General features: G+C 36.7%; 1 non-coding gene across 1 annotated transcript; it reads left to right on the top strand.

Annotated features, from left to right (window-relative positions):
• The first annotated feature begins 510 nt into the window (after nt 1-510).
• TRNAW-CCA lies at nt 511-583 on the top strand. The gene has a single exon. It is a non-coding gene; the product is annotated as a tRNA-Trp (tRNA).
• Nucleotides 584-15,746: the final 15,163 nt, after the last annotated feature.

The raw sequence follows: 15,746 nt of genomic DNA, 5'->3' as shown, positions 1-15,746 counted from the left end.
ATGCTCACATACCAATCACCATGAAACCTCCAGCTTTCCTCCCACCACAACCTTCCTATGGGTGGTGAAGCCTTATTGTCTGGTACACCATTCTCCCACCTCCTGCACACCAGTATCTGCTTCAGTTTTTTGAGTTCTTGGACTCACTTCAGTGACTCAGTTTCTTTATATTTTCAAAGAAGATTTCAGTCTCAAAAGTTCTTATCTACTTAAGCAGTTCCAGATTTCTATTGATGTTGGGAAGGGTGAAGAATAGGTTTGGGGGGCACTTTGGTCAATTCTTGGAAAGATGGAGCCCTTTAAGTTTTTCTACTTTCCCTGGCATTTCCCAGACATTTTCCTTCAATGTTCTTCTCTGACAGTATCATTGCTCTATCCATGGATGGAGTGGGCCATGATTCTTTCATATCACTGAGAAGGGGCACTTGTACCACTGAAATCACTTGACTGCCCCACATTTTGTCTCTCTTTAAGGAAGGATGCTCTCCTGAAACCTGGATATCTCAAGCTTCCCTGGTGGCTCAGAGGTTAAAGCGTCTGCCTCCAATGCGGGAGACCCAGGTTCGATCCCTGGGTCAGGAAGATCCCCTGGAGAAGGAAATGGCAATCCACTCCAGTATTCTTGCCTGGAGAATCCCATGGACGGAGAAGCGTAGTAGGTTACAGTCCACGAGGTCGCAAAGAGTCTGACACGACTGAGCAACTTCACCAACTTCACCATGAAATCCACTGAAGTATGGTTCTGCAAGCTGGGAGCTATAGGAGGAGAATACCTTCCCATTGTGCTGTCAGGCTTAGCCATGTGGTTTGTCTTGACCAGTGATTCACTAGGAGAAAGGACGTGAGTCACCTTTGGCAGAAGCTTCGAGAATCCATGTGAGGCTCTTTTTTCCTTTTGTCCTGGTTACTGGCAATATCCACATTGGCTGCTCCAATAGCCTGAGACTCAAAAGGACAATGATGGTAACAACACGGTCCCAAGTCACCTTCTAGAACTGTCACAAAAGTGAGAAATTAACCTTTAGGCTGCTGGAGCTTGTTACTCTAGTGTACCCTAGCTCATCCTGATTAGCACAAAGGCTCAATACTCTCCTATTGAGTGCTGCTGCTACTGCTGCTAAGTCGCTTCAATTGTGTCTGACCCTGTGCGACTCCAGAGACAGCAGCCCACCAGGCTCCCTGTCCCTGGGATTCTCCAGGCAAGAACACTGGAGTGGGTTGCCATTTCCTTCTCCAATGCATGAAAGTGAAAAGTGAAAGTGAAGTCGCTCAGTCGTGTCCGACTCTTAGCGACCCCACGGACTGCAGCCCACCAGGCTCCTCAGTCCATGAGATTTTCCAGGCGAGCGTACTGGAGTGGGGTGCCATTGCCTTCTCTACCTATTGAGTGCAGGACTATGTAATTTACTGATGACTGAAGAGACACCGCCATGACAACCCCCTTCAGTTCTTTAGTTTCAACATAGGGTGATATATATTTACAGAAACTATTATGTCTTTAGCTTCATTTCCCCCTTTCCTGCTCCCCTCTCATCGTTCTTTTCCTACCTTGCTACTATGCTTCTTTATCTATCATATTGGAGGTGTTAAGATTCTTTTCTTCTGTAGGAAAACAGTCACCCAGGCTTGGCCTAAGGATCTGCAGGATCACATATCATCTGTTTCATTATAGGCATTGAGACATTTTTTAAACACATACTGTTCAATAAATGATGGTCTCTGTTCCAGTGCATAATGATAATAATAATAATAAAGAAAGCCTGATGTATTTTCTGCCTGTCTATAGAAACCGACAAGCAGTGATTTATTTTATCATAATAAAACAAGTATTTATGCTGTGATTCATGTCTCTAATGCAGTGTCATTATTCTATGGCTGTGCTAACTGTGGAGGAAAAGTTGTTTATAGTCACAGACAGAGCATCAGACTGAAACCCAAGAGTTATTCCAAGAATGGTGACAAGAACAGGGTGTGCTAGAAGAAACTGCCCAGCTGAAAGGAGGATTGTATGAAGTAGAAGCAACCTAAATATTCTATAATCTTCTACGCTTTTCATCTCCCAATGAAGAATTTCTTTTGTCTGGTCTTTATTGGAGTGGCTAGTTCCTTCAAATTCCACTATGTAAAGGTGACTTTCTTAAATGTCTAAGTTTGAACTGGAGTCACTCTCTAAAGATTCCTGTGAGATTGCTACAGAAGAATATGTGCATATTGCTAGCTTGAGAGTCCAGACATTGATGGACATGTCTGGACAAGTCACAGAACATGAAGATCCAGTGTGTAGTCTGCCCACTTAACCACTTCTCAGTTCAGTTCAGTTCAGTCGCTCAGTCATGTCCAACTCTTTATGACCCCATGGACTGCAGCATGCCAGGCCTCCCTGTCTATCACCAACTCCCAGAATTTACTCAAACTCATGTCCATTGAGTCGGTGATGTCATCCAACCATCTCATACTCTGTCGTCCCCTTCTCCTCCTGCCTTCAATTTTTCCCAGCATCAAGGTCTTTTCAAATAAATCAATTCTTTGCATCAGGTGGCCAAAGTTATTGGAGTTTCAGCTTCAACATCAGTCCTTCCAATGGATATTCAGGACTGATTTCCTTTAAGACGAACTGGTTGGATCTTGCAGGCTAAGGGACTCTCAAGAGTCTTCTCCAACACCACAGTTCTAAAGCATCAATTCTTTGGTGCTTTCACCATTTCTAACAAAGCCTTATTTTTCTCTTTCCCTGAAACCAATAAACCAACACTGCTTCTAATGGAATAATGCTAAGGGACTTGATTTTCCTTTAGAAAGCCACACTTACTTTTTAAACCAATAATCTATAGTAAACACCCATATTACCATGCCCCAGATATTAAATTATTAATAATTTTTATATTTCCTTCTAACCTTTGATGTGGGTGTATTTTAAAAAAACTCACACATTATATATGCATCTCTTATTTTTAGGAAAAAAATAATAAGATTTAAAATTCCCATTTGGCCACATCTCCAGACTTTTTGCCCTCTCTCTGTTTCCCAGAGATATACCTACTGTGAGTTTGATGTGTGCTAAATCTCTTCAGTCACATCCAACTCTTTGCAACCCCATGGACTATAGCCCACCAGGCTCTTCTGTCCATGGGATTCTCCAGGCAAGAATGCTGGAGTGGATTGTTGTGCCCTCCTCCATTTGAGTTTGATAGTCATCCTTTTAAATACTTTTACATACATCAATAGAAATTCAGAAACAAAATGTAATGTTTCTATGGGCTTGGAAAATAAATTTTAAGTAAGGAATCATCCTATACATTTCATTCTAAAACATTTTAAAAATTTAATATTAACAGTTCTAGACTTCTCCTTATTGATTCATATAGCTCTGGTCCCTTTTATCTAGACAGCAATAGCTTCTATGAGGATACCATATCTTATCCATTTCTTTATTAATAAACATTTGGGTTGTTCCTTTCTGTTTTGCTATTTCTGGCAGTACTGTAATCAACATCCATTTGTGTGTCCCCTCATGTGTGTATACAAATGTTTCTCTAGAGTGTATACCCAGAAATGGAACTCCTAGGTTATAGAGTTAACACCTATCAGATTTTACTGTCACATTGCCCTCCCACGTGGCTGTTCCAGTTCACATACCCATAGGAATGGTCTGAGATTATCTGTTTACCCATCCTCCTCCTCTACACTGGTGCTTGTCACATTTTTTAAATGTTTATTTATTTATTTCTGGCCACATTGTGGCATGTGGGTTCTTATTTCCCTGACAAGGGATTGAACCCACAACCCCTGCATTGGAAACACTGAGTCTTAACCACTGGATCAACAGGGAAGTCCCCATGCTTTTTAATTATGGTTAGTCTGATGAGTAAAAGATGTTCTTTCATTATAATTTTAATTTATGTTTCCCTGATTACTGGTGGTATTGCACATCTTTTCATATATTTAATGGCTATTTGTGTTTTCTTGGGATTTATTACATGCCACAATTATCTCTGCTTATTTTTTTCTTGCACACAAAAGATGTACAGTCAAAATTATCCATAAAAAGAAACTGAAGGAAAGGGAAAATCATCTTTAGCTTTGTCTACTAGAGCAGCTTTCATGACTCTAGGAAAAGGAGATGATGGCATTACATTCATATACTAACTACATAGACATGTTAGTCACAACTCATCTTCAGAATTGAAACCAATTCTATGTAACTTCCTTCAGAATGAACACCTTAATATGCTTTAAGCAAATGTCACTGTGTTATGGCTAAAATATGGGCTTTGAAGTCAGAAGGAGCTGACTTCCTATTTCAGCTACATCAATGTCTACCTTAAAAACATGGAGTACTGACACTGCTTACATCACCTCATTCACTCATTCCTACAAACCTCAGCACTTCACTGAAATTATTTTCTTGATGTTTCCCAGAGACTTCAGAGTTGTCAAATCAAATGCTTTTTTTCACTTTTCCTCCTCTTCTCTCACTCTGAAGTTTTATCCTGAGGACTATCTTCTCCTTATTCAATTTCCCCCTTCTTCTTATGACAGTTTCTCTCTGTTTCTTTTCTATTAATTGTCATTTCCCTTCTCCTTCACTGTTTTTGGTTCCGATTCCATCATTTCTCCTTTAGTGAAGGTTTTGTTTCCCCTGCTCTTCTCTTTCTAGCTGATGATCCATAGGTTATTACAGACTATTGAGCAGAGTTCCCTGTGCTACACAGTAGGTCCTTGTTGCTTATCTATTTTAAATATAGCAGTTGTACCTGTAAATCCCAACCTCTCAATCTATCCCTCCCCCTGACTCCCCCCCCCACTTCCCTCGGTTTGTTCTCTAAGTCTGTGAGTCTGTTTCTGTTTTGTAAATAAGTTTGTTTGTATCATTTTTTAGATTCTGCATTTAAGTGATATCATATGATATATCTGTTCTTATGTCAAGACCAAGGTCTTGATTATTTTAGCTTTCCAGTTGATTTTTGTGAGTCCTCAAATTTGACTTCAATAAGAAAATATTTCCTTCACTTCTATTTTTTTGGGAAGAGTTTGTGAGGTTTGGTGTTGGTATTTCTTTAAACACTTGGTGGAGTTCACCAGTGAAGTTATTTGGAACAGAGCTTTCTTTACAGTAACTTTATTTTTATTATAAATTCAATTTCTTCACTTACTATAAGCCTATGCATATTTTCTATTTCTTCTTGAGTCAGGTTTTGTAGCTTGTTTCTTTCTAACAATTTGCCCATTTTGTTTATCCAATTTATTGCCATACTGGTCTCCATAGTACTACCATATAATTATTTTTATCTTGACATTGTGTGTGGTAATGTCCTCTCATTCTTACCTGACTTTAGTGCCTGGAGACACATCTCTTTTTGCCTCCATCAGTCTAACTAATAGCTTATAAATTTTGTTGATTATTTCAAAGAACTAAGTTTGGGTTAATTGATTCTCTCCATTGTTTTTCTGTTCTTTATCTAATTAAATTTTCTTCTAATACTTGTTATTTTCTTCCTTCTCCGTGCTCTGGGTTTGGTTCCTTTTCCTTTTTTATTATGTCCTATGGTAGAAGTTTAGGTTATTGATTTGAAATCTTTATTAATTTAAAAAAGTAAGCTTTTCTATATATAGGTCTTTAGTTTCTTTAGGTAGATATATTCCTAAGTATTTTATTCTTTTCATTGCAATGGTGAATGGAATTGTTTCCTCAATTTTTCTTTCTATTTTCTCATTATTAGTGTATAGGAATGCAAGGGATTTCTGTGTACTAATTTTATATCCTGAAACTTTACTGTATTCATTGATTAGCTCTAGTAATTTTCTGATGGAGTCTTTAGGGTTTTCTATGTAGAGGATCATGTCATCTGCAAACAGTGAGAGTTTTACTTCTTCTTTTCCAATTTGGATTCCTTTTATTTCTTTTTCTGCTCTGATTGCTCTGGCCAAAACTCCCAAAACTATGTTGAATAGTAGTGGTGAAAGTGGGCCCCCTTTTCTTGTTCCTGACTTTAGGGGAAATGCTTTCAATTTTTCACCCTTTAGGATAATATTTACCGTGGGTTTGTCATATACAGCTTTTATTATGTTGAGGTATGTTCCTTCTATTCCTGCTTTTTAGAGAGTTTTTATCATAAATGGGTGTTGAATTTTGTCAAAGGCTTTCTCTGCAAATATTGAGATAATTATATGGCTTTTATTTTTCAATTTGTTAATGTGGTGTATTACATTGATTGATTTGCGGATATTGAAGAATCCTTGCATCCCTGGGATAAAACCCACTTGTCATGGTGTATGATCTTTTTAATGTGTTGTTGGATTCTGATTGCTAGAATTTTGTTAAGGATTTTTGTGTCTATGTTCATCAGTGATATTGGCCTGTAGTTTTTTTTGTGTGTGTGTGAGTGTGTGTGGCATCTTTTTCAGGTTTTGGTATTAGGGTGCTGGTGGCCTCATAGAATGAGTTAGGGAGTTTACCTTCCTCTGCAATTTTCTGGAAGAGTTTGAGTAGGATAGGTGTTAGCGCTTCTCTAAGTTTTTGGTAGAATTCAGCTGTGAAGCTGTCTGGACCTGGGCTTTTGTTCGCTGGAAGTTTTCTGATTACAGTTTCAATTTCTGTGCTTGTGATGGGTCTGTAAGATTTTCTATTTCTTCCTGGTTCAGTTTTGGAGAGTATATTTTCTAAGAATTTGTCCATTTCTTCCACGTTGTTCATTTTATTGGCATATAATTGCTGATAGTAGTCTCTTATGATCCTGTGTATTTCTGTGTTGTCTGTTGTGATCTCTCCATTTTCATTTCTAATTTTATTGATTAGATTTTTCCTCCCTTTGTTTCTTGATGAGTCTGGCTAATAGTTTGTCAATTTTATTTATCTTTTCAAAGAACCAGCTTTTGGCTTTGTTGATTTTTGCTATGGTCTCTTTTGTTTCTTTTTCATTTATTTACACTGGTGAAAGAAATCAAAGAGGACACTAATAAATGGAGAAATATACCATGTTCATGGATCAGAAGAATCAATATAGTGAAAATGAGTATACTACCCAAAGCAATCTATAGATTCAATGCAATCCCTATCAAACTAGCAACGGTATTTTTCACAGAGCTAGAACAAATAATTTCACAATTTGTATGGAAATACAAAAAAATCTCGAATAGCCAAAGCAATCTTGAGAAAGAAGAATGGAATTGGAGGAATCAACCTACTTGACTTCAGGCTCTACTACAAAGCCACAGTCATCAAGACAGTATGATACTGGCACAAAGACAGAAATATAGATCAATGGAACAAAATAGAAAGCCCAGAGATAAATCCACACACCTATGGACACCTTATCTTTGACAAAGGTGTCAAGAATATACAATGGAAAAAAGACAATTTCTTTAGCAACTGGTACTGGGAAAACTGGTCAACCACCTGTAAAACAATGAAACTAGAACACTTTCTAACACCATACACAAAAAATAAACTCAAAATGGATTAAAGATCTAAACATAAGACCAGAAACTATAAAACTCCTAGAGGAGAACATAGGCAAAACACTCTCTCACATAAATCACAGCAGGATCCTCTATGACCCACCTCCCAGAATACTGGAAATAAAAGCAAAAATAAGCAAATGGGACCTAATTAAAAGCTTCTGCACAATGAAGGAAACTATAAGCAAGGTGAAAATACAGCCTTCAGAATGGGAGAAAATAATAGTAAATGAAGCAACTGACAAACAACTAATCTCAAAAATATACAAGCAACTCCTGCACTTCAATTCCAGAAAAATAAACGACCCAATCAAAATATGGGCCAAAGAACTAAATAGACATTTCTCCAAAGAAGACATACAGATGACTAACAAACACATGAAAAGATGCTCAACATCACTCATTATCAGAGAAATGCAAATCAAAACCACAATGAGGTACCATTTCACGCCAGTCAGAATGGCTGCAATCCAAAAGTCTACAAGCAACAAATGCTGGACAGGGTGTGGAGAAAAGGGGATCTTCTTACACTGTTGGTGGGAATGCAAACTAGTCCAGCCACTATGGAGAACAGTGTGGAGATTCCTTAAAAAACTGGAAATAGAACTGCCTTATGACCCAGCAATCCCACTGCTGGGCATACACACCGAGGAAACCAGAATTGAAAGAGACACGTGTACCCCAATGTTCATCGCAGCACTGTTTATAATAGCCAGGACATGGAAGCAACCTAGATGTCCATCAGCAGATGAATGGATAAGAAAGCTGTGGTACATATACACAATGGAGTATTACTCAGCCATTAAAAAGGATACATTTGAATCAGTTCTAATGAGGTGGATGAAACTGGAGCCTATTATACAGAGTGAAGTAAGCCAGAAAGAAAAACACCAATATAGTATACTAATGCATATATATGGAATTTAGAAAGATGGTAACAATAACCCTGTATGCGAGACAGCAAAAGAGACACAGATGTATAAAATGGACTTTTGGACTCTGTGGGAGAGGGAGAGGGTGGGATGATTTGGGAGAATGGCATTGAAACATGTATAATATCATATATGAAACAAATCACCAGTCCAGGTTTGATGCATGATACAGGATGCTTGGGGCTGGTGCACTGGGACGACCCAGAGGGATGGGACAGGGAGGGAAGAGGGAGGGGAGTTCAGAATGGGGAACACGTGTATACCTGTGGCAGATTCATGTTGATGTATGGCAAAACCAATACAATATTGTAAAGTAATTAACCTCCAATTAAAATAAATAAATTTATATTTAAAAAATGAACAAACAAAATTAAGCTTTTATTTATTTAAAAAATTTAAATTAATTAAAAATGTATTGAGGTAACATTGGTTTATAACTTCACATTTCATGTGTACAGCAGTATTTCTTTCATTGCATCTCATATGTTTTGATATATGTATTTTTATTTTCATTAATTTCAAACTATTTTCTATTTTCCCTGTGATTTCTTTTTTGACCCATTTGTTATTTAGGAGTACATTTTAGTTTCCATATATTTGTGAATTCCTCAAATTTCCTAATTACTTTCTAATTTCATTCCACTGTTTTTAGGGAACATGCTTTGTATAATTTCTTCCAGTTCACTTTATTGAGATTTCTTTTATGATCTAGCATATGGTCTATCCTGGAGATATTTTATGTGGGAAATGTGTATTCTTCTCTTGTTGAGAGGCATGTTCTAGAGATGTGCACCTTTACTGAATTCATTTCTTAGTTCTAGCAGTTTTTTTTGTTTTTGTTTTTGATGGAGTCTTTAGGGTTTTTTTCTATATAATATCATGTCATCCTGCAAATACATTTTTATTTCTTTCTGATTTAGATGCCTTTTATTTACTTTTGTAGACTATTTGCCTCTGGCAATTTTATTTTATACTTTCATTTGTTTTCATGTTACTCATTACCATCCTTTTCTTTCAGCCATAAGAATTCCTTAATATTTCTTGTAAGGCAAGTCAAGAAGTGATGAGCTCCTTCAGCTTTGCTTGTCTGGAAAACTCTTTAACTCTTCTTCAGTTTTGAAGGACAACTTTGCCAGGTAGCATATTCTTGGTTGGCAAATTTTTTCTTTCAGCACTTTAAATGTATCCTTCTACTCCTTTCTGGCCTACAAAGGTTTTGCTGAAAAATCTGCTGATAATCTTGAGAGCCTTCCCTTATACATGAAAAGATGCTTTCTTCTTTCTGTGTTTAAGATTCTAACTTTATCTTTAACTTTAGACAGCTTAATCATAATATTTCTCAATGTGAGTCTTTTTAGATTCATCTTTTTGGGGACTTCTTGGGCTTCCTGGATCTTTCTATACTGGTACATGCATGCTCAGTATTGTCCAACTCTGTGACCTCATGGACTGTAGCCTGCCAGGCTCTCTGTCCATGGGATTTTCCAGGCAAGAATATTGAAGTGGGTTGCCATTCCTTTCTCCAGGAGATCTTCCCAACCCAGGAACTGAACCTTCATCTCCTGCATTAGCAGGTGGATTCTTTACCACTGAGCAACCTGGGATGTTACTTCTTTGAACAAGCCTTATGTTCCTTTCTCTCTGTGTTCTCATTTTGTGATACTCTAATGCATATATTGATTCATTTGATGGTGTCTCATAAGTCCCTTAAGCTATCTTCACTCTTTTTAATATTTTCTGTTTGTTGAAATAACATTTTTTTCATGTATTGTTTTCTGACCTCAATGAGCATCTTTATGACCATTATTTTGAATTCTCTATCAAATAAATCACTTATCTTCATTTCATTAATATCAGATTCTGGAGATTTATCTTTATTGTTGTTGTTTGAAACATATCCTTCTGATTCTTAATTTTCCTTGATTCTCTTTGTTGGATTCTGCACATCAGAAAAAAAAAAGTTCCAGTGCTTTTCATTTCTTCATGAAGATTTAAACTACTATCTAGTGTCATTTCATTTCAGATTGAAGTATTTCCTTTTGCATTTATTGTTGGGAAGCACTGATAGCAACTAGTTCTCTCAAATTTTGCTTATCTTAATTTTTCTTCCTTTTTATCAGGATAGTTTTGCCAAATATGGAATGTTTGGTTGACAGTAACTTTCTTTCAGCAACTTCTGAGTTTTGTCTTTTCATTGTCTTCAGGCCTCCATATTTTCTGACAGAAATCAACTATTAATCTTATTGAAGATCTGTGTATGTGATGATTTCTTTTCTCAGGCTGCTTTCAAGATTCTCTCTTTGCTGTTGAGTGTTAACAGTATGATTATGGTGTGTTTAAGTGTGGACCTCTTTGAATTTATCTTACTTGGATTTCATTGAGCATCTTGGATATTTAATTTTCTTAAAAAATTAAATTTGTGGAGTTTTTAGCTGTTATTTATTCAGAGATGCTTTCATTCCCTTTTTATCTCTCCTTTACTTTTGAGATTCCTGTTATGTGTATGTTGGTATGCAAGATGGTATTCCACAGCTCTCTGAGGTTCTGTTCATTTTTCTTAATTATTTTTTTCTGTTCTTTAGACTTGAGAAACTCTATTGGCTTCTATTCAAGTGACCTGTTTTTGTCTTATGCCAGTTCAAATCTGATGTTGAACTCTTCTAGTGAATTTTTCATTTCAGTATTGTACTTTTCAACTCCATAATTCCTGCTTTTAAAATAATTTCCATCTCTTTATTAGTTTTTCCCAATTGGTAGACATTGTTATTATACTTTCCTTTAGTTCTTTAGGCATAGTTTGCTTTGGTTCTTTGAATATGTTGAAAATAGCTGATTGAAAATTTTGTGTAGTAAATCCAACCTCTGTGCTTGCTCAAGGACAGTTTCTATTGACTGCATATTTTCCTGTGCATGGGTCATATTTTCTTCTCATGTTTCATAATTTTTCATTGAAAACTGGAAATAATAGATTGTGGAAACTCTGGGAATATGGTTCTACCCTCTTCTTCTTGTTGCTACTTTCTATTATTACTTGCTTAGTAACTTTTATGAATTAATTCTGTAAAGTCTGTACTCTCTGGCATGTTTGGCTATAGAAGTTTCTTTTCTGTTAGCTTAATTTTCAGCTAATAATTGGGTTGAAATTCCCTTAAATGCCTCAAGTCAACAATTCTCCTAGTCTTAGCCAAGAAATTCTGTATGTGTTTGGGTTATGCCTTCAGCACTCAGTCATGTGATTTATAATGCTATCACAGTTTTCACTTCCTGCCACTGCAGAGCCTCAATGTCCGCTAAAGGTTAGTGTTTGGAGACTTCTCATGTCTTTCCCGGACATGAGCTCAACCTTGGGTTTATACCCCATCCTATGCATGTATATAGCTTTTTAGATTCTTAGGAATATGTTGGAGCTTTTTAAAATTCCCTATGGACATTTCATTCTCTAACTTTTCCTTTCTTGTTTTTTTGGCTAGTTTTTATTTGCTCCAGTGTCCTCACTACCTCAAGGAGCTGCATTGTTTAACAATTGCTGAAGATTGTTTTCACAAATCCCTCCACAGAGAAGGCTGTCTGGACTTAGTGAGGTCTAAGTCAGGTCAAATAAAGACAAACCCTGAGAACTGGGATTTCTATATATGTATATATGTGCTAGACAGATAAACTAATGACAATTTTCTGAGAATGATGTTTTGAAGGGGTTCCTAACATATTCTGCCCCCTCTAGTGTCTGTGGAGCTGTTGGAATGGGAATAGTGAAAGTTACAATGAAAAATGCCTCACTGTTCTTCATGAAATTTAGTCATTTTTCTTTAATAAATACTCCTCAAATTGTTGCAATCCTTTGGTTAATTTTCAGAGTTCTGAAAATGTTGATCTTGACATATTTTTGCCAGCAATCTCACAGTCTCACAGCTTTTATGTGTGTGTGTGGAGGGGGGCTGGCTTTGTAGAGGTCCTTGTTCTCTTTCTTGCTGATGTCACCAACCACTGTTAATCTAATATTGATTACTATATCTGTGTTCCCATTTTACTTGACCTTCACCTGAATTTCCCTCAATACTTACCTCAAATTCAATATGTTTTAAATAGAACTAATAGTTTCTTCCCACAAATTTGCTCCTTCTTCCCATGTCCCTGTTAAAAGCTTTACTTCAAGGCCAGAGAAAATTAAGCTGGCAAAGCAGATGGAGGAGTCATTAGAATGATAGTAGAATCTAATTATAATTATCTGTTTTAATCTGGCACTGCTGGGTGTGAAAGGAATAAAAAGATTAGAAGTTGAAAATTTAGAAATTTGACACAATGAGATTAACACCAAACTCACCCCTGCCCCTATGACTCAAATGAATAATTCTCTCCCTTGTTCAATTAATTTTTTGCTCCATAGACCAGATGATTTGTGACCCATCTCATTGAATCCCTTATACATATTAGATGTTCAATAAATGACTGTTTATTAATAGTATAAAACTTGCACATGGACTTTTTTTATTCTTTCTTTCTCTCTGTCTCTCTGTCTCTCTCTATCAAACCTGGACTAGAAATCTTATATTCTTTCACAGCTGGAAGTTTCTCCAAAAATCCATGAATATAATCACCTGTTTAAATATTTCATTGACATGTCAACCTGAATTATATGCCAAAAATAGCCAAAATTAGAGTTTAGTATGTGATATATGTTCTAATAAAATTTCATGTCTCCTTGTGGGAATTTGATAAATATTAATTTTGCTGGGAGTCAAACTAACATATGATGGCTAGTTTGACTCTCAATAATTCTGTTATTATCCAGCTTTTACATTTCATAGAACCTTACAAAGCTGCTGGAAATCAAGGACAGGCATCTGTCACAAGGAGATAAACAACAAAATTATTAAGCAGGAAATTTGGCCCATGCAGCTTACCTAAAAATGTGGCCATTTACTTAGATCTTTAAAACAAATTTACATTGAAAGTCTAAAAACAAGCCCATGTGACAAAAGTACATATAAACTGCTTTTTATGGTGATTTTTTTTGCATTTCTTTACCATTTCTATATATATGTATGTATATATGCATGGGAAAGAGAGAAAGAGATGTGTAGGCAGGTTCAAAATTGTGTACCTTCTATATTTATTTCTCAAGCTAAAAGCTCCATAGAGTAATAGAATGGAACATACAAAAAAGGGATTAAAATTTATTAAGAGACCCCTAGCAGTAAATACTTAAAAGATTTAAATAATACTTGTAATTATTTGCTTTCTTATAGCTAAATAAAAAAGAAAAAATGCATTGCTCTGGAGAAATAAATTCTTTGGAAACAATGTTGTATGGAAGAATGAGCAATGGATGAAAATTTTTCCTTCAAAATTAAGTGGTAATATAATGCAACATATGGACATTTAAGCAAATAATATTTATGTCTTTTGCAAAATCATAATCAAATACACTGTCTAGTGTGTCACTTCAGTTCAGTTCAGTTTATTTCAGTCTCAGTCATGTCTGACTCTTTGCGACCCCATGGACTTCAGCACTCCAGGCCTCCCTGTCTATCACCAACTCCCAGAATTTATCCAAACTCATGTTCATCCAGTCGGTGATGCCATCCAGCCATCTCATCCTCTGTCATCCCCTTCTCCTCCTGCCCCCAATCCCTCCCAGCATCAGAGTCTTTTCCAATGAGTCAACTCTTCACATGAGATGGGCAAAGTATTGGAGTTTCAGCTTCAACATCAGTCCTTCCAATGAATATTCAGGACTGATTTCCTTTAGGATGGACTGGTTGGATCTCCTTGCAGTCCAAGGGACTCTCAAGAGTATTCTCCAACACCACGTTTCAAAAGCATCAATTCTTCGGCACTCAGCTTTCTTCACAGTCCAACTCTCACATCCATACATGACCACTGGAAAAACCATAGCCTTGACTAGACGGACCTTTGTTGACAAAGTAATGTCTCTGCTTTTTAATATGTTGTCTAGGTTGGTCATAGATTTTCTTTCGAGGAGCAAGCATCTTTTAATTTCATGGCTGCAGTCACAATCTGCAGTGATTTGGGTGCCCCCCAAAATAAAGTCTGTCACTGTTTCCACTGTTTCTCCATTTGTCATGGAAGTGTGTCACTTAATGTCCTTTATTTCATTTAAAGGAAATATTTGTTTGATTAGCCCCTTATAAAAACTGGATCTACTATGTTATATATTAATTGGCTATAGACATGTCTTGCCATGGTTTAAGTATGCTGCTTTAAAATTTTTTAACTAGGTATAATTTGCAAATAGTAAAGTACACAGATCTTAAGTACATACAACTTGATGAATTTTTACCTACATCAAAATGTGGAACATCTGCAAAATATCACTAGACTCCCTCATGTCCCCTTTCAGTCAAAACCCTTGCCCCAAAGCAACTGCTTTCCGAACCTCCTACAATACAGTCTTACCTGTTTTTGAACTGGTATAAATGGGATCATACCATATTTAGTCTTTTGTGTGTACATCTTTTCATTCCACAGTGTCTTGATGCATGTAGGAATAGTTAATTTTTCATTGTGTTATATTCCATTGTGTGAACATAGCCCAAATTATTTATGCTATCAACTGCTGATAGATATTTGACTTGGTTTCCAGTTTTATTTTTTTACTATTATGATTACTGCTCTCTGAACATTCTTGTATATATATTTTTGTAGATAAAACCACACATTTTTATTGGAATAGAACTGTTGGGTTTTTTTTAATTTGACCACACCACATGGCATATGGGATCTTACTTCCCTGAACAGTGATTGAACATTGTGGCCCCAGTTTTGGAAGCATGGAGTCTTAACCACTGGACTGCCAGGGAAGTCCCAGAACTGCCATGTTTTATGACACGTGTATCACTTCATGGGAAATAGATGGCAAAACAGTGGAAACAGTGTCAGACTTAATTTTGCGGGGCTCCAAAATCACTGCAGATGGTGATTCCAGCCATGAAATTAAAAGACGCTTACTCCTTGGAAGGAAAGTTATGACCAACCTAGATAGCATATTAAAAGCAGAGACATTGCTTTGTCAACAAAGGTCCGTCTAGTCAAGGCTATGGTTTTTCTAGTGGTCATGTATGGATGTGAGAGTTGGACTGTGAAGAAAGCTGAGTGCAGAAGAATTAATGCTTTTGAACTGTCGTGTTGGAAAAGACTCTTGAGAGTCCCTTGGACTGCAAGAAGACCCAACCAGTCCATCCTAAAGGAGATCAGTCCTGGGTGTTCATTGGGAGGACTGATGAAGCTGAAACTCTGATACTTTGGCCATCTCATGTGAAGAGTTGACTCATTGGAAAAGACCCTGATGCTGGGAGGGATTGGGGGCAGGAGAAGAAGGGGACGACAGAGGATGAG

Source organism: Oryx dammah, unplaced genomic scaffold (genome assembly GCF_014754425.2).
Source record: "Oryx dammah isolate SB20612 unplaced genomic scaffold, SCBI_Odam_1.1 HiC_scaffold_23, whole genome shotgun sequence".
NCBI classification, from domain to species: Eukaryota; Metazoa; Chordata; class Mammalia; order Artiodactyla; family Bovidae; genus Oryx; species Oryx dammah.
This window is presented reverse-complemented; position numbering and strand designations above follow the sequence as displayed.